Below are 27,037 nucleotides of genomic sequence, written 5' to 3'. Positions count from 1 at the left end.
GTTGAGCCTGAATATTTACAGAGATTTTTTACAATAGCATTCATTCATTCAAAAAGCATTTACTAAGTGTCTTTAAGAGCTTGGATTATAGACAAAAATGGAGTGATTTCTGCTTCTAGGAATTCACATTTTATTGGAGAAAACATATACACACATAATAAAATAGAAACATGGCAATTTCAATAGGCATTGGAAACTTGGGAATCTGGAATCTGGAAGGATGTCTGTAGGTGATGGTATTTAATTGGAGTCTTGAATGGAACCAAGGATTTCAGTACTGGATGGTGAGAAGGGAGAAAATTCCTGGCAGGAGTGAAAATCTTCACAAAGCAGAGAAATCTTCCAGGATCAATCTTGTCATAAGTTATTTTTTATTTTCCTAAGAAGACCAGAGTTGTGTGACTTTGGGTAGTCATGTCCCCTTTCTGAAACATGACATTTTTATTTTTGTTGGGTGTTAAATATGTGTGTATGTGTGTGTATGCATATATGTGCGTGTATGGAAGGTGTATTTCATGAGAGGTTTCTACTAATGAACATTAAGATCCATTTTTGGCACTATACTTTGATTCTAATGATAAAATATTGTCAAAAAAGAAGGATGGAAAATCATAATAAAAACTTCATTAAGGAGATTATATTTGAGTTGAGATTGGAAGAGAGGAGAGGGAAAGCAGAGAGAAAGAGACAGACAGAAACAGAGGAAGGAAGGAAGGAAGGAAGGAAGGAAGGAAGGAAGGAAGGAAGGAAGGAAGGAAGGAAGGAAGGAAGGAAGGAAGGAAGGAAGGAAGGAAGGAAGGAAGGAAGGAAGGAAGGAAGGAAGGAAGGAAAGTTAATTTTCTGGAGTTAGAGCCAGAATGCTTTCTACTTTGCTCTTTTATCTCATACACTAATTTGATGAGCCTTTCTGTTCTTTGGATAGTTCACCTGGTTTTCCAATTTGAATAAAACCTCCCTTGTACTTCAAGCTCCATGTTTCTATACATATTCCCAGGATGAAAATCAAAATGGAAGGCCTGAAGCTAAATGATCCTTATTAACCTCAATATCATCACTGGGAAATTAGGCCAATTATCACAACAGGGATCAGAATAGAAAAGATAATATTTTGCCCAATGGTGATTGACACTACCAATTTCAGAAGACAATAAGAGATTCTCCTATGGAGGGTCAACATTTGTTTACATAATTGGATGAAGGATGGTCTATGGCCAACACATATTTAAGGTCTGAGGAGATTTTGTGAAAAGACTATACCTTTGAAAACAGTAAATCAGGACTGAAATTTCTACTATTTTACATTCCACCTACATGACCTAAGATCCATCATCAGCTAATTTGTCTGGGCTTCAATTCTCTCAACTATAAAATGAATAGTTTGACTAAAGTGAGCACTAAGGAATATCCCAGCTTTAAATCCTACGACCTTCTAAAGTATATTCCTAAAATAATCTAATGAACATAAGATGATAGATAAAGGTATGATAGATAAATAGCTGGAATGTACCCAGTAGAATATTTAACCCAAGCCCTTTAATTTATATTTTAGGAAACTGAGGCCAAAATAAGTTAAATGATTTGTCTAAGGTCATAAAAGGAGTTCCTGGTAAAGCTAGGACTTGAAGACAAATATTTTCACACTAAATTTTGAACAGCTTAAAATAATGGATAGGATGAAATTGTAGTGCAGGAGAAAAATAGATTCTTATTGTACCATGCAAAAGAAGATAAGGAGGAATTAAAAGAGTAAAAAAGTTAAAGAGGATCATATGAACCAAATCAATATATAGTAAGCAAAATCAAGAAAACAATATACAAAAGAAATTTCAAAGATGTAAAGGGGGAAAATAAATGCTTAAAATTAATGCTGCATAATTATAAAAATCAATCATGGCCATAGAAAAAGAACTTCCCTCCTTTCTTTGAAGAAAATTGCATGGACAAAGGTTTGCTGAATCTATTTTTATCATTTGATTTTTACTATTTGATATCTATTGTGAGCATTTACATTTTTGAAACTAGTAAATGATATAAATCAGGATTTGATTTAGTGTTCTATTTATTACTTAACATTAAGAAAAAAAATCATATGGCCTTTTTCAAATCTTCAGTCACTTCAACATTTCTATAACCATGGACAATTTTGATTATTTTCTACTCCTTGGAGAAGAACCATCTTCAGGCATCCTAATCTATATCTGGCCACTGCAACTAAATGGCTCTGAAGGAGAAAGTGAGGTTGTGATCTTGCACAAAACTCTTACACTTAAATTCAATTCACTTGCATTCATGGCATCACCTCCCCGATGGCACGGTCCTCTTCAAGAATGAAGAACAAACAATAACACTGATATTCTCTTTTCTTTAGGTTTATCAAGGCATTTCTCTCTCTCTCTCTCTCTCTCTCTCTCTCTCTCTCTCTCTCTCTCTCTCTCTCTCTCTCTCTCTCTCTCTCATTTTACCTATCTGATAGCTCCTTTTCAGTATCTTTTTCTATATTCTTTTTTTAGATGTTACACTTTAATCACAGGTGTACATTGGGATAAGTGTTTGATCTTCTATTCTGCTTCACTTTAGTGATTTCACTAGCTCCCATGGATTTAATTATCATCTCTGCTAATGATTCTCAAATCTAGCTATCTTGCCCCAAACTCTGTGATGACCTCTAATGTCACATCTCCAATGGACTTTTAAACATTTCAATCTGATTGTCTAGTTCTTATATTAAATTCAGTTGCAAGTATTTCCTGTGATTTCCCCCATGGTTATCTATCCCTATCCTGTGCTCTCCATCCCTCTATTTGCTGACTTCCCTGGTTTTTATAGTGCAAGTCTTTCCCAACCCTATTAACTCTTCTTGTTCTTTCTCTCATATACTTTATCCTGAAAGTAGCTTTTTTGTATTTATTTCTTTGCTTCTTCTCTCCCTAATTAATTTGTAAGTCCCTTGAAAATAGGAAAATATTTTGCCTCTTTTTGTAGTCCTAGCACTTAGCACAGTGACTGGCAAGTAGTGCTAAATACTTATTCATTGACTGATTCATAGAAGTGACAGAGAAAAGTTTCATAATGTAAATTTTATGTTATATATACAGGTTTTCTCCCAGTTATCTAGTTGCTAACCATTTACTAGCCATCACAGACACAAGTATAGGTCATAGTTATGCTTATGACTTTGTCCATGAATCAGCTGCTTTAACCCCCTGAAATTTCTCTGAGCACCTGGAATAATATCACCTCCTAATATCCTTTCACTTTACTAGTTCCATTTGCAAATAGACTGAAGATGACCATGCTCCATTCCCCTTCTAGAGATGTTTCTCATTCTCTCCAGACTAATCAATCAGGATCCTACAGGAGTGATTTCTCTGCCCTACTCACAATTTCTTAGCTTCCTTATCCCACTCAAATGTAAACTCCTTGAGGCCAGGAACATTCGATACAGTTCTGGGCATGGAGATATTTAATGCTTATTTCCTACCTTCCTATTTGGTTATTAAGAGAGAGAGAGAGAGAGAGAGAGAGAGAGAGAGAGAGAGAGAGAGAGAGAGAGAGAGAGAGAGAGAAACTAGCCAAGATCATCCCACTTTCCATCCTAAATCCTACTTTGGCGTCATCCTGAACTCTTTACTTCAACTCAGCAAGATTCTTCTATTCATCCCCCTGTCTCTACTCACTTGACTAGTACCCTAATTTTATCTGATGTATAGCAAGAGCTTCCATATTAATCTCCTTGCTTCCAGTTTATTCCCTCTTCCATCTATCTTCCAAACAGCTGCCAAAATAATCATCCTTAAGCACAGGATTGACCATATCATTGCTCTGCTCATGAAGCTTTAGCATTTTCTATTGATTTTAGGATATGACAAACTACTTTGCCTGGAATTTGAAGCTTTTCATAATCTAGCCATGATTTACCTTTCCAGATTTCTTTTCCATTAGTACTTGTGGGATAGTTTATATTTAAGCTTGACTGGCCTACATATAGTTTCCCATAGATAATAACCTTCAGTCTGCTCTCTCTACCTATCTACTTCTCTCTCTCTCTCTCTCTCTCTCTCTCTCTCTCTCTCTCTCTCTCTCTCTCTCTCTCTCTCTCTCTTTGTCTCTCTCTCTCTCTTTTTGTCTCTCTGTGTCTGTCTGTCTGTCTCTCTCTCTCCATTCACCCTTATCCCCATGTTTTAAATATTGGGTTTCCTAATTTTGCCCAGGCTATAAAAATAGTAGTGAAGATTGATAGTGATGGGACCAATCCTGCTCGGATCATAATGGAAACTTGGACTTGCCCTATGTCTGACTAGGATTTCTCTCCTACTTAGGCAGTCTGATGACTCTCCACTCTCAGAAACTCATTATATTAATGCAAACACCTAATAGGCTGAGACCAACACACTCTGTAGCGGTCCTCAAACTTTTAAAATAGGGGGCCAGTTCACTATCCCTCAGACTGTGGGAGGGTCGGACTATAGTACAAACAAAAACTCACACTCTGCCTCCACCCCTCAGCCCATTTGCCATCACCTGGCGGGCCATATAAAAGTCTTAGGCGGTCGCATCTGGCCTGCAGGCCGTAGTTTGAGAATCCCTGCTGTAGAGGGTCGGAACTCTGGAAAAGTATACTTGAAACAAGAATACTTACAACAGGATATTTACTCAGTGTGATTGATGAGATAACAATTCTCTAGTTCACATATATTTAGTACTTAGTGGGATATAGTGATGTAATGGTTCTACAGATGGCACATGCTCAGTGTGCTGTAATGATGTAATTGTACTAAGGTATTTAAGGACTTGAAATAAGCAGACTCCAGTGAGAGTGTGCTGAAGCTCCACTCCAGACCCGGACTCTGGAATCCAGACTCTAGACTCTATCCCTGACCATCCTTGTGGTGACTATCCTGCTATAAGACCAAGGCCTGTCCAGAGACCCTCAAGAAAGCTAGCTCAGCCATTACAGAACTCCTCAACTCAAGCAGTCCACCAAGGTCAGCTGTCCTAGTAGTGATTACAGGTAGAAATCATCACACCAGTTTTCACATCTTTTCACAGACTGGCTTCTATGCTTAAAAATAGAGAGCAAATTTTGACTTTTAAAACTGTTCATGATTTGATATCTACCCATCATTTCCTATTAATTTCACATTACTTCCCTCAAGCACTCCCTATTCTAGTCAATGTGTACTATTTTGTGCTCTCCGTATATGACATTCTGTTCTTTTGTAATTTGTTATTTATGACTCTAATCTAATATCCCACTTATATCTTTTAGAATCCTAGCTTCATTCAAGGACCAGGTGAAAGGCCACTTTTCAGGAAGAGCCTCTCATGATAACCTTAGTATGAGTAGTTTCTAAGTCAGGATCTACAAACTTGTTTTGTTTTTAATATTTTGGTAGCTACATAATAGTTTTGTTTTGTGATTTTATACATTTAAAAGCATTAATCTGAGATGTCTGTTGGCTTAATCAGACTGATCAGACTGACTAAGGTATCTATGATTCTTCCCTCCCCCCTAAAAAGATTAAGAGCCTCTCATCCACTTATGAGCACATTTCCCTTACTTTCCCACCAAATATTTTTGAAAATGCATTATATGTCCATGCCAAAATAGGATATATGCTCCTTGTGGGCAAGGAGTTTGTATATGTGTGAGTGTTATTTTGTCTTGGTTTCTCTCAACATAGTTCTTTGCACATAGTTCTTTGCACACTTAAATGCATTTAAAATTGAACCAACTCGAATCATTACAAAATTAGGGCCAGAGGAACAAGGAGCTAAAAGACCCCTCAACATAACACAGGAACTGCTGCTTTCCTTCTGCAAACATTCCATGAAAATGCCTCTGAGAATCTCTCTGTCTCTGGCCTGATGACATTCTTGTCTGTGAACCCCAACCACTCAGTCAGTGTAAATAAACAAAAGCCCTTTCATAATAACACCCTGGGTTTTGAAAGATTTTTAACCAAATTGGGAAAACATGAAAGAGGTATCATTGGAAGGACTGAAGATGATTTCCCAGCAGTACTTTCAAAGGCAGGGACCATCCAGGAATAAAGCAGCCATCCAAATAATCTTTAAAGGACAAAGAGAATCACGGAAAGCTTACCTGATTGAGAAAGAAGAAAATTAGAATTAAACTACAGTGAGATAGGGGAAAGGGAACTAAGGTTGGTCCAAAAACATGGAGTCAAAATCTACTCTGTTACTTAGGATGATGGGTAAGTAAATTAGCCATTTTGAATTTCAAGTCTCTTCATTTGTAAAATAAAAATTATTGAGTGATTAGCTTAGATTGCTTTTAGATCTAAATTCTGTGATTTTATTACCTCCTGATCTAGTTCTGTCCATTACCTAAGAAAGATCAAAGAGGAAAATCTAAAGATAAAAATCACATAGAATCTATGAAAAGGGCCTCAGTAGTCATCCAGTTGAATCTGAATCCAATTTTCCACCAGTTCTTGAACACCCTATATCAGTGATACACTAGCCTTCAGATGAAGGGAAAGCCATTTAATTCCTAAGGCAGTCTAATCTACTTTTCAATAACAACACTAATCAGAAGGGGTTTTTTTGTTTGTTTTTTGTTTTGTTTTGCTTTGTTTTGTTTATTATGTTTTATTTTTCCTTTTAATTTAAGTCTACATCTGCTTCTCTGAAACATCCACTTACTATACCTAACTTCTGCTTTGTGGGACCAATAACAATAACCTCCATCATTTCTTGGGACAACTCTTGATATATTTGACAAGCACTATCTTATCTCTTTTCTAGGTTAAACATTCCAAGTTTCTTCAATAGATGCTTAGGTGACATATTTTCCAGCATTTTGCCATCTTAGTCATCCTGTTCTGGACATATTCCAGCTTGCTGATGGATTTCCTAATATATGGAGCCTAGAAATGAGCACAGTTCTGTAGATGTAGTAGACCAAAGCAAAGGAACTAATACTTCCCTCCTTCTGGCCTCCTTGTTATCTCTTTCAATGAAACCCAACTTAACATTTTCAGTTTGTTTTTCCAGTCACAGAAAACTGTGGAATCATATAGAAACTGCAATTCCCCTCCAGTCTTTCTCTTTCAAGTTTTTTTTTTTTTTTTAATACTGACCAAGCACACTTCTCTCATTCTCCATTTAAAGTTGCTTCTTAAAAAAATCTAAATGTACAGTCATATTCATTTCCATTAAATTTCATTTCCATTGAATTTTCTCATTCTAACTTATCAAGAAATGTTTTTGTGTCCACATTTGATCATATCTATTAATTGGACAAGCATATGCTTTTATCTGAGTCATTAATAAAAATGTTGAATAATTTTAGAGCTCATTAGAGACAACTCTCCAAATAGACATAAACCCCTTTATTATACGTTTTGGGTCCCATCATATAACTGATTCCAAATATTACCATCTAACTTATGTTTCCTCATCTCATTCACAATTATGACATGAGAAATGTCAGTTATGGTTTTTTTTTCTAAAATCAAAGTACACCAGGGCTAAAGAATTTTCATCTACAGTCTTGTTATCTGTCAAAAAAGAAAATGAAATTATTGTATCTTGACATTCCTGATGATATCTTAATGCCTTTTAGTGATCACTACTTCTATTTCTAAATACTCACATATTCATTTTATAACTTGATCTAGAACTTTAACAAGAATAAATTCTAAGCTCATGTGCCTCTTGTTTGAAGAATCCATCTTCCTCCATTAAAAATAAATAAGCCAGATGTTTCCTTTTATCCAGTCATGTGCCAGCATTACTATTTTTTGACATTTTTTGTTTTCAAATCTTTACAATAAATCACTTTAACAATAAAAATCTGACAGTTTTTTTTTCCTTTGTCATTTTGAACTCCCATCTCTTGACCCCCATATCTAATCTCTTTCCAAGAACTATCAATTTTGTCTCTGTAACATTTTTTGAATACATCACCTTCTTACCTCAGATACTACAACTACCCTGGCACTCATGGTTGGACTATTACAATTACCTATTCATTGGCCTTCTGCCACAAATCTTTCTCTATTATAGACCTTTTTTTTTTTTTTTTTCCCCTGAGGCTGGGGTTAAGTGACTTGCCCAGGGTCACACAGCTAGGAAGTCTTAAGTGTCTGAGACCAGATTTGAACTCTGGTCCTCCTGAATTCAAAGCTGGTGCTCTCTCCACTGAGCTACCTAGCTGCCCCTATAGACCATATTCTAATCAGCAACCTAATTTTCCTAAAGTGTAATCAGATCTGTCACCCCTCTTAATAACTTCCTGTGGCTTTTAATTACCTTCTGGATCAGATGAAAAATTCCATTTGGCATTCAAAGCCCTTCATAATTCAGCCCATTCCTTTACTTTTCCAGTTTTGTTGCACCTTACTTAAAACCCTAACTCCATGTTCTCTTCAATCTAGTGACACTGGCATCCTTAACTATTCCTGAAACTTTTCACCAGCTGTCCCTCATGCAAAAAATGTGTGTCTTCCTCAACTGACTTCTTTTTCTCTATGCCTTCAAAAATACCATCTGCTACAAGCAGTCTTTCCTAATTTTTCTTAAATGTAGCAACTCTGTTCTGTTATTTTCTATTTATCCTATAAATAGCTTGCTTATACCTAGTTATTTTTTGTGTATTCTTACCTCTTTAGATTGTAAACTTCTCTAGGGCAGGGACTGTCAGTTTGTTTTGCATTCAGCAGTATTTGGCTCATATAGAAACTTAATAAATGTTTATTGACTGAAAGATTAATGCATCCAGTCCAGGGAAGGGAAAGAATTCACTCTGCCCTATATGGAAGCTTTTCAATAGTTTTCCCAGAATCATTCAACAAAGGAACAATTATTGCTCATTCTATAATGATCTAGGGCACAATTCCAAAGAAGCCTTGAGTCTGCCAGGTATGGTTGATTCAGAGAGATAAAAATTAGGAAGAGGACTGCAATGTCCTAGAGAGAGAATTGTTGTTGTTAAGATTATTATTCTTGTGATTCTTGTTGTTATCCAATTCTTCACGACCCCATTTGGGGTTTTCTCAGCTAGGATACGGGAGTGGTTTACCATTTTCTTCTCCTGCTCATTTTACAGTAGAGGAAACTGAGGCAAAAATAACCTGCCCAAAGAGTCACAAAACTAGTAAGTGTCTGAGATCAGTTTTGAATTCCTGTCTTCTTGACTTCAAGCCCCTCACCCTATCTGCTGGGCCACCTGGCTGCAGAGAAAGAAGAGATAGTTATAAAGTGAGAAGCAGCCCTGTAAGCAAGAGATGCTCGAAGGGCCTGGATTGAAAGAAAGAGAACAGCCAGGAAGTACGTTTGGATGCTAAAAATGAATCAAAACTGAATAAAATAAATGCCATGGTGACTAAAATGGGAGAGATGCCATGAATGACCCTTGTTAGAATGGGATACATAGGTGGGAGAACCAAGGCAAGGTCTAGCCTTGAACTTTCAAGTGAGACCAGGAAGTTAGTCCATCCAGAGACATTAACAATCTCTATCCTAACCCAATGAGGACGAGAGATAGACAGCTAAAGAGCAGCAACTTAAAAACTTTATGTCCCATTAGACTGAGTTTGAGCTAGGTCCCGCTCCCACATTGTCAGAGAAGCAGACTAAAGAAAGAGTAATTGGAATATTTTACCGCTGGAGATATACAAAAAGAAATTTTTTGGGAATAGGGGTTCAGAGAACATTTACTACCTGATTCAGTTATATTTATATTGACATTTTGCTTTAATTAAATGGCTTTAATTTTTCTTCCAAATTTGGGTGTTTTCTACCCTCTAGCATGAAGACATATTGCTGGGGAGTTAGGATGAGGTTTGTGTAGGCAATGACATCAAATGGCATAACAAATCTAGGAAGAAGGCAAGATTCACACAGATTCACACAGAAATCTATGGGAGGAACCAAAATTGCACTTCAGAACCCCAGAATATAATTCTATTAATATTGTTCACTTGAATTCATTGAAGGTTAGTAGATGCAGTCTAAAAATCTCCTCAGATTTTGAGGTCTGCTAATCCTTTTTGTTAAATCCTTCCAATCTAAAGATCATTCTCTTTGGATTTGAAAAGAAAAGCAAAAACAAACAAACAAACAAAACAAAACAAATAGAAGGTATCACTAGGTTAAACTTCTCAATAACATGTTGTTGTGTTCAGTCCTGTTCATCTCTTTGTAATTTCAAATGGGTTTTTCTTGGCAAAGATCCTGAACTAGTCTGCCATTTCCTTCTCCAAGGAATTAAGACAGAGTTAAGGGATTTGCCAGAGTGACAACTAATAAGTTTCTGAGGCCATATTTAAACTTAGATCTTCCTGACTTCCAGCTCACTGAACCACCTACCTGCCTCTCAACAGCATACATTGTCACTATCTGCTTTATGATGAATAGTAGTCTTCTCTCTCCTTTGATATCCTTTTTCAAGCAATATAACTTAGTAAACACATATATTGAAAGCCTCAAAACGTGATTGTTATCTTTAATACTAATCAACAGCTATAGGGTCATTCTGGAATTTAGCTTTCTGATACAATGAAGGATGCTGAACCTCTTTTGCATTTACCCTGTTACTAGCCCTTGTTTCCATATTTTGTAGGAGTCTTTTATTTTCCTTTTTAAAGAATGAGTTGAAAAATCCATTCTTTGTGCACATTTTGTGTAAAAAAGTGAATATTTTGGGGATTGTTCCAAGGATGTGGATGTTCTGCAATACAGGAAAAGTTCCTGTTATGTTCATCAGAAACAAAGAAATTTGGAAGAGCAGCAATTTGAAGAAACAAGATGATGGTATTTCATATTGGACATACTGAGTTTGAGATGACTATGGATGATCAGTTGGAAGAGTCCAGTAGGCACTGTTTATGTCTGGATCTCAACAGAAAGAGTAATTGTTTATTCTTATTGAACCAATGGAGCTGGTGGAAAGAGTGAACCTCAAATAGGAGAATTTGCTGATGATGGCTAAAAAGGAAAGATCTGAAAATATTAATGTAGAGAAGGATATGCTTATTCCTTCTCTTGACTCAGTATGCTGTGGGATGTTAGAGAAGATATACTGATTGCTGGATAAGATGGTTAGGACTATTGGGTTTTCAGGGGAAACCAGATTCCAGAGGTGGGAAAGAAGATTAAAGGAACAGGAAAGAAAAACTTAAAACAAATGGAGGTTTATAAATAGCATCATAAGCTTTCTAAAGAGACAATAAAAAGGGGGAGAGCAAGAGAGAAAAAGAATTAGGGAAGGTTTAATTGAATGAGAATAAAGATGGAGAATGTATCAGGAGGAAAGAATTGTCACCTAGGCAGCTGCTTCTTCTAAGTGTTAGGGATGGTAAGCAAGCATAGGAACTTATATTTTAAAACTTTAGAACACACAGTTTAATCTTCTAATTGGACAGTTAAGAAAATGAGAATCTGAATGGTTTAACTTCACAGAGCTAAAATTGAGAGATTTAAGAAGTCTGAACTTGGTATCCCTATGACAAAGAGGGCATCATTTAACTAAGATGTCCCACCCACAATCACCATTTTATTCTCAAAAACTCAAGGCTAAAAAAGTTAACCTACTGAGTCAGCAGTTGGGGTTTGTTCCCCAAGGCTTCCATTTTGTACAATTTCCTTTATTTCAGCTTGAGATAGTAGAGAATAATGAATAATCATAAAATATTTTACACATGGAAGATGTGTCTTTTTCCCAGAAGTGCTTGGTATCTGAGACCTTATTCCTGAACAAGATTCTGGCAGCAAGTGACTGAGACTCTGAAGCTGGGCAAGGCTATGTAGGTAAAAGTTTGATTTCTTCCTGTTAAGTAGTTTAGAGAGAGGTAAGGCATTATTATTTTTCTGATATGATGAAATAAGGGAAAATAGATAGCTGCGAATGGAATAGTATGATTAGTAGAGATTGGATGGGACTTTCAAGAAGTTCCTTTTTTCTACAAGTTCTTAAATTGTCTTACTTGAGCATTATACATACATACATATATATATATATATATATATATATATATATATATATATATATATATATATATGTGTGTGTGTGTGTGTGTATGTATGTATGTAAATGTATATGAATTATATATTATATATGCATATTATATTATATTTATTAAATTTATTATACATATACATTTAACAATTAATTTATTTCCAAGTGATTCCAACATTTCCATCTGATCATTTATAGTCATCTCAAACTCAATATTCCCAACATGCAACTCATCATCTTCTTTCTTTAACCTGCAACTCTTCTAAATTCCCTTGTTTTTGATGAGCACAGCAGGAACTTTTCTCTGGAGTGCGAAAACATCTACATCCTTGGAACAACTCTCATAATATTCACCTCTCCACGCAAAATGTGCACAAAGAATGACTTTTCCAATTCACTCATTAAAAAAGAAAGAAAAATCAAAGACTCCTACAGAATATGGAAACAAGGGCTAATAATAGGACAAATGCAAAAGAGTTTCAGGATCCATCATTTTATCAGAAAGCTAAACTCCAGAATGACCCTATAGTTGCTGATTAATATTAAAGACACCAATTAAATATATTATATGTATATATAAATATATATATTCTTATAAGATGACATTCCTCATCTACCCTCCATTTACATCTCCCATATACATACAAATATGAATCTATATATTTCTAAATAATATATTTCTTTCTTTGCAAAATATTACATTCCTTCTAATTCCAAATCTGAGACATGAGTCTTATTCTGTGGGATTCATGGACTTAGAGATAATCTATTAGTCAAAATATATATCATTCCATTAAAAACTATAGTTGACCTTGTTTATTACTCAATAATCTGTGCATGTGTATTCCTACAACTGAGACTGTCATCATTAAATATTATGAATTACTCTTGTGAATATTTGACCTTCTTTTCTGCTATTCTTTCTCCTATGCTTTAGTGGGGTTTTTGTGGTAACAAGCTCATCACATGTATATGAACAGTTTTCTTCCTCTCCATTTTCATTTTTCAAACTCTGTTGATAGGTTCTCAAGATGATAGACAAGTGCAGAAGTTTATTTTTGGTTTGTTTTAATTCATTCTATTTAGGTCAGCCCTTACTAAGAGTCGATCATCCTAGTATTTTTAGCCAATGGTACCAAACTCAAATAAAAACAATATTACTAATTTGTGTATAAGAATCCCAGCAAGCCACATATTGACTTAGTTTTAAAATGTAATGTTTATATTTTAACATGTTTAACATATATCAAATTGCTTGCCATCTAAGGGAGGGAATGGGGGGAAGGAGGAGAAAATCTGAAACACAAGGCTGTGCAAAGGTCATTGTTGTCAAATTATCTGTGCATATGTTTTGAAAATAAAAGTTTTAAAAATTAAAAAAAATTAAAATGTAATGTTATCCATGTTTTAATGTATTTTTAATTTATTTTGTTAAATAAGACTGATTACATTTTATTTCAGAGAATGTTATGGTTCTCATGTTACCTAAGAAAGTAGTGTGCTTGACACCTTTATCTTAAGCTATAGTACAGAAAAAAAAAATTAAATCTCATTCTCAGATACCACCTCCTTAGCCTGATGTTTGTTTTTTTTCCCCTCTTCTGAAGCTTTGATTTATATTGGTAATGAAAATAATCTCTTCAACTCTTTTCAGGTTAATACTTCATAATGCTCAGAAAAGACAGAGACAGCATTTGGTAAGTATTTAATATATACAAGACACAATGATATCTATTACCAAAAAAAATGTAGACTGTTCCCCTTCAAAAAAAAAAAATCCCTTATCCTCAAGAAGGTTATATTCCAATGAATGCAAGGCAACATATAAATGACTCCTCGAAGTCAGCAGGTACATTTTTGTATACAGAAAGACAAAACTATCTGGAGACTTTTCCTTGGTCCAGAAATATTTCTAGACATCTTCTAGTAAGGTTATTTTTTCTCTACATGAATCATAGAATGGTTTTTGGCCAACCTAGTTCATGTGCTAACTTGCTGTGTAATCTAGGGCTATTCATTTTACTTCACTAGAACTTGAGTTTCATTTTTATTATGATAGCAGTAAATTAGATCAAGTGCTCTTAACCTGGGGCCCATGATCTTAGAACATACACATGTATGTGTATGAAAACATACATATGTGTTTATAGATACTTGTATATGTATATAACTAAAATATAAACACACATACATGTATATGCTCATACATACTTATTAACATATGTACATGCATATACACATTTATATATTATGTATATACGCATATACTTATGAATAGGTGAATATATACACTTACATATATTATACATACATACATATAGATAGATACATACATACATACACATACATGACTGTATTTCAATAGAATGGTTTCCCTTTGTGACTCTATATATTTTGTTTTATGTATTTAAAAATATTGTTGTGAGAAGTCCAGATGCTTCATCAGACTCAGGTCTAATGGGGAACATGACAAAAAGAAAACTAAAACTCCAGGGACTAAATCATGCTTTCTAGACCTGGTGGTCCATTCTGTTCTACCATTTTATGGTCTTTATCATTCTACATTCTGTTTTCCAAAGCTCTGTATCCTGACAGCTGGTGTTTTCATGTATGCCCTAGTGCTAATATTTAAAGTGAAGGGCAGTAGTTGCTGTGTTAAATCCAGGAGTCTGAGACAAAGGCTTTTTGATTACACCAATTTTTCGAAGGCGTGGTCAGATTCTACAAACAAAAACACTCTTTGTGAAAAACCCTCCACCTTCCTGACCCCTGCAAACAGAAAGATGCAAGGCAAAATTATTGGAGAGAGTTGAAATAATAGAAATGTTAACAGCTTGTAAATTTACTTAAAATGTGCAAAATTTTGAGCTGGAGATGAAGTTGGCTCATTTTTTCCAGAACAAAGGACAATGTACAACCCTTGGCCTGGGAAAATAAATATGATCTACTCTTAAAAAAAAAAAAATAAGGAAGAAAAAACCCTCAGTGAAAGAGAGTCTTTGTTTGGAGCTGATTAAATGACTGATGTGGGGGAGACCCAGTCTAGCCTAGGGATCAGTAACATGGTTTAAAGGCCACTGCAAGAGCTTAAGTTGTTCTAACTCCTATCTTGTAAGTCAGTTTAAATATTTTTAAGTTTCCATATATATTAGAAAACCAGAAGCAGTCCTGTGAATTATGAGGTTTCATTTTGGTACCAAATTTTGAGTTTCCAAACTAGCATAAATTGGATGTAATGATTCTTGGAAGGCAGATTGCTAACAGGAAAAACCATTTGACTTATTATCAACTATCCAGAAGAATGGAATTCAAATTCTGCCTAAAGTTCTCATAATATAATCATAGATATATGTGTATAAACACAGTGTGTATCTATATGCACATATATGTATATATGTGTATATACATAATATATACACATATATCTATATGTATGTATTACTTAACTATTTTGTGCTGGTCAACACAGCTTCATTTTATAATTGAGGAAACTGAGTATAAGAGTATAAATGACTTGCTTAAAATCAAATGGGTAAAGTAGATGAAATTCCAAACTAAGTCCTCTGATTCTAGATACAGAATATTTCCAGTGTATTCCAAATGTCTCTACCCAGACATATTTACTCCTACCTCATACAAGGATGACAATAAAGCCAAACTCTGGACCTACAAGAAAAGCAAGTTTTTGCTAGTAACAATAGTCTTGGTTTCGCTCTATATACCTGATATTCGGGCATAAAATAATATTCTCCTTTCCTACTCCTCAACATTATATTAAGAAAAACTTTTTTATAAAGTTCAAAAACCTTTGGAGTTATTAATATTCTGAATTTTTATTAATCCATTAATGATTTATTCACTCAGAAAACATACATTAAGCTCCTACTGCCTACAGAGAACACTTTGGAGATGGAGAGTCAAATGAACAAGTTCCTTTCTTTTTATGAAGCTGAGAATTCAGAAGGGGAAAAAATACAAAGATAGAAATGAATAATAATCAGCATTCCCTGAGAAATGCATTACAGTTACACCATGCTATGTGAAACTTAGGGGGAACCTCATAGTCTCTAGCTTTGTCCAAAATTTTGAGATTCCCTTAAATAAGCAACCCACTTTGCTTATAATTTTGGGCAAAACAGTAGACTATGTTGAATGTTTTCCAAGAAATTCTAATTGCATCAAACACCTGTGCTAAATATTTGTGTGTTGAGGAACTGAAAATGTGTTGTTTTCCAAACAACATTACATATCTGTGAGAGACAGGGAGACAGATAGCCTTTTGCATCTTCAGCCAGCAAAGTTTTGCACATTTCTATATGGTAACTGTTTTGGTCCTCAATTCCATCCCCCTTTATGGCACAGGAAAATTGGATCAAGGCTCAGTCATAAAGGACATTTTTCACTCCATCTCAGAGATGCTGCTTCAGTACCAAAGTTACCCTCTCTCTTTAGAGTTAATACACATAAGGAGGGGAAATTGAAGTTAGCTGTCCACAAAAGGCAGGGTTAGCTGAGTGACTGCAAGCAAATGGGGCTTTCCTGAAATTGCTTGATTCTTGCTGAACAGCAAATAACCCCAGCACAGTTTGACATTGGCAATATCTGCAGCCTCTCAGAGAGAATGTGTCCGTTTGTGATCATTAAGCAAAGTGCAAGGTTTGCAAATCTGGCGTGTTATTGGCCAAATTCAGATACCTACCCAAAAGCATAATCCTGTATGTATGTGTGTGTGAGAGAGAGAGACAGAGACAGATTCAGAGAGGCAGAGTGACAAAGAGAGAGACAAACAGAGGGAGAGATAGAGAGAGACAGAGACAGATTCAGAGAGGCAGAGTGACAAAGAGAGAGACAAACAGAGGGAGAGATAGAGAGAGACAGAGACAGATTCAGAGAGGCTGAAGACAAAGAGAGAGACAAACAGAGAGAGAGATAGACAGAGACAGAGACAGAGAGATGACAAAGAGAAACAGAGAAAGACATTCAGAGAGATAAAGAGACAAAGAGAGACAAACAGGGAGATAGAGATAGAGACAGAGAGGCACAGAGAGACAGAGATGACAGAGATAGAAACAGAGAAAGATGAAAAAGGGACACAGAGATAGATTCAGAGAGACAGAAACAGAAATAGAGAGAGATAGAGAGAGAATCAAACAGAGAGACAGAAACAGAGAGAGAGAGAGAGAGAGAGAGAGAGAGAGAGAGAGAGAGAGAGAGAGAGAGAGAGAGAGAGAGAGAGAGAGAGAGAGAGAGAGATTCCTGACTAGATCCAGGCATTGTATCAGAACTTCATTTTTCTTAACTTTATAGATTTGGTAATTTGGTAACCAAATTCAGCCTGCCTCATAGACACAGTATAGATTTGAAATTAGATGTTTAGCAGTAGCATGGTTCATAAACAGTTTCCCAATCTATTAAGTGCGGTTTGATACCAGCTTTTCTACTTTCTTACTATTATGACCCTCAGTATCATTTTTCTAGTTAGGGCCTTTATTTAAGTTGTATGAAAAAAGAAAGTAAGCTAACTACTAAGCAGGGGTTCTTAATTTTCTTTAAGGCATGGATCCTTTTGGGAGCCTGACAATGGCAGATGGGCCCTTCTCAGATGGAAAACAAACAAGAAAGCTAAAAGAAAAAGATTTTGTTGTCTGAACTTATTAAACGAATTATAAATTTCAATTAATAGTGAAAATGAAGGTGCCTTTGTTTTCCTAACCAAGTTGATAGACTCCTTGAAAGCAATCCATTTAGCCCTTGGGAGGTGTCTGTGGACCCCATTTTTAAAATCTTTTCTGTAAAATGTCCCCCAGCACTAGTTCTATTATAGGGCTTATTTAAATTCTAACATTCCATGTTCCAATATTGTGTGCTCTAAGTTCCCTTCCATCTCCAATATTCTATATTATGAAATTTCTTCTAGTTCTCATGTTCTCTATTCTAAGCTTCTTCCATAAAATTCATGAGGTAAAATCTTTTTTTTAAAAGTGATTAGAGCAAAAAATGATTATATACAGCCTTCCTCCAAGGTTCTATCGTGACATAGAGGCAAACCTTGGGTGTTGCCTTTATTAAGGGTATGTGACCTCTGGAAGATTCTAAAAAGCTGGAAAAACTAACTGGAATATTGGTCCAAGTGTGAAGAGAGAGACTCACTATAGAAAAGGATAGGAATAAGGACTGTACTTGTGTTTGCATTAATATTAGGAATTCCCCTGAGAGGAAATGTTCCTTAGCAATGCAGTCAGGTGTCTTCTCTGAAATATGCAGTGTATGGGATGGATAATGCCATCCACATCCAGAAAAATAACTATGGACACTGAATATTAATCAAAACATAATATTTTCACAGTTTTTGTTTATTTGTTTTTTCTTACTCATGTTTTCTTTTCCCACTTTGGTCTGACTTTTCTTGCACAACATGAAAAATATGTAAATATGTATAAAAGAATTGCACATATTTAATCTATCTCAGATTACTTGCTGTCTTGGGGAGAAGGGAGATGAGAGGGAAGGAGAAAAAACTGGAACAGAAAAATCTTACAACAATGAAAGTTGAAAACTATCTTTACATGTATTTGGAAAAATAAAATACTTCAGAAAATTTAAAAATTACATTTTAAAGTCTAGACAGCGACTTTCCCAGAGTCACATAATCAATACACATTAGAAGTAGCATTCGAATGAAGGTCTTGTTGACTTTGAAGCTAGGTATCAACTGCTAAAGAAGTTCTGAGCCTGAGTTCCTTGAGAGCCCACAAGGAATCTCATCCATTAACAGCTTCACATCTTGGAGGTCAAATAAAGAAATTTATTACACCAAGGAAGACTCCTGAGACTGATAAGTAGCTTCATCTTCTTCAAGTATGTATTTTCTTATATGTATTTTTAAGTGCTACAAAAAGTAAATTGACTGTCTTATCAACACCTTTCTACAGCATTTAAATGAGCCAACAGGATAGAGTTTAACTCCATGAGCAAGTTGGTCTAAAAGGAAGGTGGCTGAGTCAGATTTTGTTAGTATACAGCAGAACATTGGCAGTTTCATCTGTTTTCATACATTTATCCTATAACAGAAGGAGAAAGGAGGGGGAGAATAATTTAGTTATATAGCATAATCACATAACAAGAATTTTTTTTTCCTCTCTACTTCCTCTTACAACATGGCTGTCTCTTATCATGACAAAGCTGACCACCAACACCAGAAGTTTTTAGCCATAAACATCCATAAGAAGAATGGAGTCCTACAATTTGTTGGTTGAAGAAGTGGACAAACACTGATGAAATTTAGATCTTGTGCAATACTTAGGTATGTAAACATTAGGAATAGTTCATATTTCAAATATGATTTATCCTTTATAAAACTCATTCTAAAGAATTGTAATGTAGGTAATACAAACATATTATGTCCATTGCTCAGAACTGAAATTATATAGTGAATGGTGAAGACAGGATTCCAACATGGACTTTTGAGTCCAGTTTCTGCTCTTTTCATCATCATCAATTTACACCATCCCATCAACATATAGTTGATTTGATCACCCATTTTTATCTTATTTATTTATTTTGCTGAAGCAAATAGGATTAAGTGACTTCCTCAGGTCACAAGGGTAGGAAGCATTAAGTTTTAAGTCTGAAGCTGAATTTGAACTCAGGTCTTCCTGACTTCAGGCCCAGTGCTCTCTATCCACTACACCACCTAGCTGCCCCTGATCACCTATTTTTAACATTTATCACATCATTTTTACCGAAAACATCTGTAAGGAAGCAGCTAATTGCTGTAGTAGATAGAGCACCAGCTCTGAAGTCAGGAGGACCTGTGCTGGAACTCTCTCTTCCCAGAAATCAGCTGGAGTCAGAATCATGAAACTTCTTTATTCTTTATCTTTTACGGTCAAGGTCAGGGGATTAGGTCTAGCAACCTCACACACACCTGACTCCCTCAAACTCCAGGAGAGACTGACTCAGCCTCAGCATCTCAATTCCTCTTCCTCCTTCTATACCTCCCACACACTTCACTTCCCCCTCTTTGTCCCACCAATCAAGTCAGCACAGAATAGCTGGGGAGGGTCAACCTTCAAATAAGTTAATAGGGAACCTTCCAACTGGCAATTAGTCTCACCTGCTCTATTAACCAAATGCATTTGCTCAGTTCCAGCCCTTTACAGATCTGTGTTCAAATCTGCCTTGATACACTTAACACTTCCTGGCTGTGTGACCCTGGGCAAGTCACTTAACCCCAATTACTTCAGCAAAATTTCAATTAATTAATTTTTTAAAATCTTCCAGAGATAACATTTGCTTAAAGCTATCATTAATGATAATAACTAGATTATGTTTATCCTATTTCCTTCCTCTCCTCAGATAAACATTTATTCTCATTTCTCCAGATTCTTTATAACCACTAATTTCTTAGATCCACACCACAACTATCGTCCATTCTCTATAGAAACAAGGATTCTTCTAGAATCTAATAATTGCAATTTAAGCCTAGAAAAAATGCTTGGATATATCATAATGGCAAGGACAATGCTCCTATGGGTCTCAATTTGTTCACTGATAAAATAAGAGTTTTGTCTTTCATGTCTAAGGTTTCTTAAAAATAAGAGTTTTGTTTTTTTTTTTTTTTTTTTTTCAGGGAAAGCTAATAATTTGTGTTTATTATAAGTTAAAAACTCAGATTTTTTTCAACCTCTCTAAGTCCAGGTGGAAGAGGAAGGGAGAGAGGATGGGAAAAATGACACAGGGAAAAGAGAGAAATGGTGGTGAGGAAGATCATATGAAGATAAAAGAAAAGAGAGCTTTGGAAGACACCATTATATTTTCATTGGAGGAGTATATCATTCTATATATTCTCTGTCTCTAGTATACTCTGGCATAATGTTGGGCTACAGCCATATTCACATGGGCTGATGGCTCAAACTTTGGTCCAACAGTTTTTGTTGGCATCTATTCACATAGCAATAATGGACTTTTTTTTATTCATGAAATCTTTATCATCTTCAGTCACAAAATGATGCTTTCCTTACTGGTGTGTGTGTGTGTGTGTGTGTGTGTGTGTGTGTGTGTGTGTGTGTGGTTGGAGAGACAGACAGACACATAGACAGAATGTCCAGAAGACAGAGTTAGAGAAAGAGAAATAGAAAACACTTTGAGGATACTGAGGGTAAGAATATTTCCATCACTTTTAGCCTTCATTTTAAATCCTAATTAACTTTTCCTGGCCTATGTAAATAATTTTTAGTATCCCTACATTTAGTCTTTCTACTCTCCAATACATTTTTCTGCATAGAATGGTTTTTAGCATGGACTCTGGGCTACTAACCCAAACCTAAATCTCATATCTTACTAACAGACTATTTCCTCTCTAATAGTTCTAGGTGTTAACATGAAGGAAGGGTAAAAGATGTCCTTTTAATGTCTTGCTCACAAGTCCCCACTAGTGTACTTCTCTAGCCACTATTAATTGATATCAATTAGCTAGCTAGAATCAATCAACTCTTTTGGGATGAATATTTACAAAGTTGGTAAAATAAGGATGGTAAAACAAATGACCAACCATAATCACAGACATAACAACAACAAAAACAATTTTCCAAGAAAATCAGATGGACAGAGTCCATGACAAGTGGGCCAAAACTAGAGAGTTCATGTAGGAAAAATATAAATTTATAAGAACGTGGTTACTGAATATCTTTTTCTACCTTCATATACTTTCTGCTGGAATCCTTGCAGAGTCCTGAAGCATCCTTTATCTAGTGTTTCTGGTTTGTTCTAGTGACTTGGGACAATGTCTTCCATCCTTCCAAAATTCACAATTGACTTCCTTCAGAGAGAGAAGGTCATTTGTCCTATCTTCCCTTAGCAAGTTCTTTTTTTAAGCATGGAAAAATCTGGAAGCTGCCTTATACCGTTACTGGCTAATCTGAACTAGTTTGATATTTTATCTAATTCCCATAGAGCACAACTAATTCCTCAACCAATCTCAAGACTTTCTTGTGTAATATCATTTCACTTCATCCAATGGATGAAAACATCTCCTCTTTCCAAATTTATTAAGGAACTTTTGACATCTAGTTTAAGGTCTTTATTTGATTGAGCTATTTCATGGATGTATTTTCTACTGATATAGCTATGAGGTTGTATGGCATTTTGTTATTTACTTTAAGAAAGGAGGATTGGTTGATTGATTGATTTAATTTAATAGTGGAAATGACTTTCCATAGCTTACAGGATAAAGATTAAACCTTTATTTATAGGGAATTTAAGGTCTTTCTTCTCTAACACCTTTACCCATCAAAATCATCATACCCAATCTTAAAGATCTAGCTAAAATGGAACCACTTCTATGAATGTTATCCTAAAGATTCAAAAAAGATCTCGTCTCTCTTCAGAGGTTTCATAGCATGTTGTAGCTCTATTATTTTTTCTGGTTTTAATTTATATTACGACTCTGCCTTGATTTAGTCATTTCTGCTAGGTTATCAGCTCTAAGCAGAAAAAATTTATAGAATATTTATTTTTTGTGTCACCATCAAAGAAGGGCACAGAACTTTCCTAACAATTAATTAGTGCTTAATAAATCAGTGCTTAACAAATATCTGTTGTTTTCATTGTTGTTAAATCTTGGAGAAATCCCAGTGTTGTTACCACCTTTCAAAAGTGAAAGGTTTAGACTAGATAACATTCCAGTTATAACAACTTATGTTCATTTTAAGTCCCATGGTTCTTTAGAGCACTAACATTCCATGTTATGTGTTCTTACATTCTATTTTATAAGACCGCACTCATATTTTGATTCTACTAAACCTTTCTGGTCTATTGCTTCCACCTAGGATATAATGAAAATGGACATTTTACAGAACAATCAATAACACCTATCTGATCAAGCATTTAGCACAGCCTATGAACACCCTTTCTAGGGCAGGTACCTGAATATCTGCAATACCTGCTATGTCACTAAATCATTTTTTAGTCATGTCTGCCCCTCTGAGACCCCATTTAGGGTTTTCTTGAAAGACAAACTGGGGTAGTTTGCCATTTACTTCTCTGGCTCATTTTACAGATGAGGAAACTAAAGCAAAATGTGACTTGCACAGGGTAACAAAGGCAGTAAATGTCTGAGGCCAGATTAGAACTCAGAAAGATGAGCTTTCCTGACTTCAAGTTCAGGACTCTATCCACTGTGCCACATGGCTGTCCAACATCACTATAGCCAAGGATTATTCTCTGAGTTTACTTCTCTATCCTTTCCTGGGAAGTGTTGTCAATTCAGTGGAAGGAATAACTTGCTAAGTTTTGAATGATTATCTATGTTTACTTTTCTTAGCTGCCTGAGTGTAAAATATGCTTTATTGATTTCAAATGTTTAGGTAGTACAATCAATGGAGAGAAGGCAAAGTTCTTACATTTAGTCATTTCATGTTAAGATCCACTAAGCTTCAGCCCTAATTAAAAAATAATATTGAAACCTCTTCACATGATAACTTGCCTTGTTATATAGGTGGCAAGAAAGCATAGGCTATCAATGATCAGTAGAAATCCAAAGCTTTAACTATTCTTCTCTTTGGATTCTGAAGGTCCTTTTTAAATTTTAAAACTTTAAGAGTCAGAATTAAGGCTTTAACTTCAATAATTCTCATGGGGCTGATTAATAGACCTGGGTCAGGAATTCCAAGCCTAGGCCATTATCTTTTGGCTTTTGATGAATCCTCCTACATATCTAACCTTTTTCTTCTTCCTTTAATGGACATATAGGACTCGATAAATTCTACGGTTAGCTTTTCCAAATTGAACATTCTTTTCTAAGCTCCCTCTCCTACATAACATTATAGCCTAAATTTTTTTTTAGCTCTATAGTTCTGTGTTCCAGGATCATATTTTTCAAAATCTATTTCATTTCTAAATTGCAATATATCCTAAGAGGGTAGCTAGGTGATTCAATTGGGATGGAGGTCCACTCCTAGGATCAAAAAGATTTAAGTTCAAATCCAATTTTAGACACTTACTAGCTGTATGAGCTTAGACAAGTCACTTAACCATGTTTGCCTTAATTTCCTCATCTGTGTAATGAGCTGGAGGAGGAAATGGTAAACCATTCCAGTTTGCCAAGCAAACCCCTAGTGTGATCAAGAAGAGTTGGACATAACTGAAAACAATTGAACACCAAAGATACATCCTAATAATATAGGTCCCATAATATGAAATACCATGTTCTAAGGTCTTTTTGTAATTCTAGTGTTCTATTTTTCTATTCCTTTTCCCAATAAAATTTTATCAATTTATGTCACATGTTTTAAGGTGTCTTCCAGTTCTAATATTCTATCCCATGTTCTAAAATTCTTCTATCTATGGTCCCTTTGACCACTAACACTCTGGTTTTGAGGTCCATTTCAGTTCTATAATCTTGTTGACTTGTTGATTCATGAATCATTTCAGAAATAAATATGATAGGGAACTATAAAAATCAAACAAATAATTGTCTCAAAGCACTCATGTGTATGTTTCTTCTTTGTTTAAAAATGCTCATTTAAAAAAAGGAATTTTGTTGTTCTTGTTACTTTATTTTTTAATATAATTCACTTTTAATGATTCTAAAATAGGGATCTTAAAATAGAGGGACAGACTAGACAGGAGAATAAAACAGATTCATAGTTGGCTAATTTCTATCTTTTTCCAGGCATCAGAATTAATATTGATGCAGGCAGGGGATGATAGCAGCCAGTTGCTTTTTTTCCCCCTTTCCTTAAAAACTCGGAGGAGTAAATTTCAGATAAGAGACATTCCTATGTTTTGGCTTTTGGTAACGGAAATAGAATTGCTATATAAATGTCAGCTTGATCTGGGAGACCTGACAATTCATTGCCCAGCCCCCACCTCTTAATTCTGATTATTGCCAGACTGAGAGCTAGTCCCACCTCTGAATTTAGCTTTCAAGAAAGGTTTCATTGTAAAAGGGGGAAAATGGACTTATTTTACCAGTAGAAGGCTATTATCTTGCAACAGCTGTTTATAGTTAACTACAGCCTATACTGAAGCCTGGAAGCCTGCTTCTCAGTTACAGCCTATGGAACATGGATGGCTAGGGAAGATTTAACCCCTTCCTTTTTTTCTGTGGTTTGTGAACAAATGGAGACTCCAAGCTGTCAGGATGGACTAGGCTGTGCAGAAGGAGAATCGGGATGTGATATGGAATTCACAGCCACCAAATTTACCCAATGCCTAATGAGTGGTTATGTGCACCCGCAGCTTTCCAGGTTAAGGCTATTGAGAGGTTAAATTTTCCAGCAGTAAGTCAGAAGGAGCCTGGCCAAAACCATTTGCCCAATCCCAAATGACATACAATATAGAGGTTTTCAGTTCTCATACATAAGAGGTGGGGGGAGGTTAGAGAAGGGTGATGGGGAAAACACACATTCAGATGTGCCCACAGACATACAGATGTGCCCACACCCACACACATAACACAGATGTATGAAGCACTCGTGTACAAATGTAGATTTGCATATAGGCAGATATGCAAACACAGATGTGCAGAAATATAAAGTCAAATGTGTACATGGAAACTTCCAAATCCACAGATGGGTATACAGAAACGCAGACAGATGTGTACACACACACACACACACACACACACACACACACACACAGAAGCCAATTTTCCTTTTCACAGAACACCCAGTATTTTTTGTTCTTTCTCTTGTTTGAATTCAAAGTCTTTCTTGATGACAAACAAAGCCCGAGATGTTGGAGATATTTTGCTAAAAGAAAAGGGGAGGGGGAAGCAGGGAAGCAATCATTCCCCCTGGCAAAAGCTTAACTTGGGTTCTCCATTGCTGTGTTTAACAATTCACAATGGAAAATTGAGTGGCTAGCCAAAGGGCCCCCAGCTCTACTTTAACTAGAATAATATGTAAAGTGTGAGGTGAAAAGATAGTCTGTGTGGACCACAGCCTGAATACATAGTTAAATAGTCTGGGAAGGGAATTTCTAAAAGCAAGGAGTTTATGTGCAAAGTGCTTTATTTGCCACAAAATGTGAATCTAACCAGCGCCCCTCCCTTCCTTAAGGGAGCCACCTGGGACATCTGAAAATGGGAGTCCTAGACAGATGCTTTTCATTCACTTGTCTTTGATCTGTAGTTAATTACATCACACCAGGCTCTCTACCAGCCAACATGGACACAGCACAGAAGAGTCCAAGGCAAAGTTTTTGTCATTTGCAAATATTCAAAAGATGTCTAATCTGAGATGAGAAATCTTGGAGCCTGGAGAGTTCTAATGCATAGAATGTAAGAGTATTAGAACCTAAGATCTCAAGACTAATGGGAGCCCTACAACATAGTTAGGAGGGATCTTGGTTAAGCCCAGTCAAGGTAGGAAGAAGTTATTAAGTCCCCACAACATGTCAGCCATTGTGCTAAGCTAAAAAGATAAAAATCATAGAGTGTTAGATAAAGCTGGGAGGCCCTTTGGAATATAGAATGGCAGAACTGTAAGGGGGCAAAGAACAAAGAATATTTGCTCTAAGAGAAATATCAGGGCTGAAGAGAACTTAGAACATAAAATGTGGGAGCTGAAAAGCATCCTGGAACCTAAGATGTCAGCCACCTAGTTGAACAATTTAATGTTACAGATGAGAGCAAAAAACTATTCCTGTTCCTAGAAAGCAGAATAAAGCAAAAGGATAGAAGTTAGAACCAGACAAAAAAGACAAAAAGTAGACCTCTTTTGTGTCATGGATTTCTTTAGGATCCTAGTGAAACTTATGAATGTTTTCCCAAAGCAGTAATTTTAAATTCTCTCTCACTCTCTCTCTCTCTCTCTCTCTCTCTCTCTCTCTGTCTTTCTCACACATATATAATTATAAAAATAAAACAAAAGCTAATTGAATATAAAAATGCAGGGTTTTTCCCCTCTAAATTAATTCTTAATTTTAATTTTATGGGCCTCTTGAAATGTACCCCAAATGTTTACATACTCCAAAATAAAGAAATGAATCAAAAGGAGGTATATCAGAAGCAAAGCTGGAAGAGTCAAAGTGATTTGACAGAGATAA

The sequence above is a fragment of the Sminthopsis crassicaudata genome, chromosome 2 (genome assembly GCF_048593235.1).
Source record: "Sminthopsis crassicaudata isolate SCR6 chromosome 2, ASM4859323v1, whole genome shotgun sequence".
In the NCBI taxonomy this organism is placed as follows: Eukaryota; Metazoa; Chordata; class Mammalia; order Dasyuromorphia; family Dasyuridae; genus Sminthopsis; species Sminthopsis crassicaudata.
The sequence above is the reverse complement of the archived record's forward strand: the minus strand, read 5'-3'. Positions refer to the sequence as shown.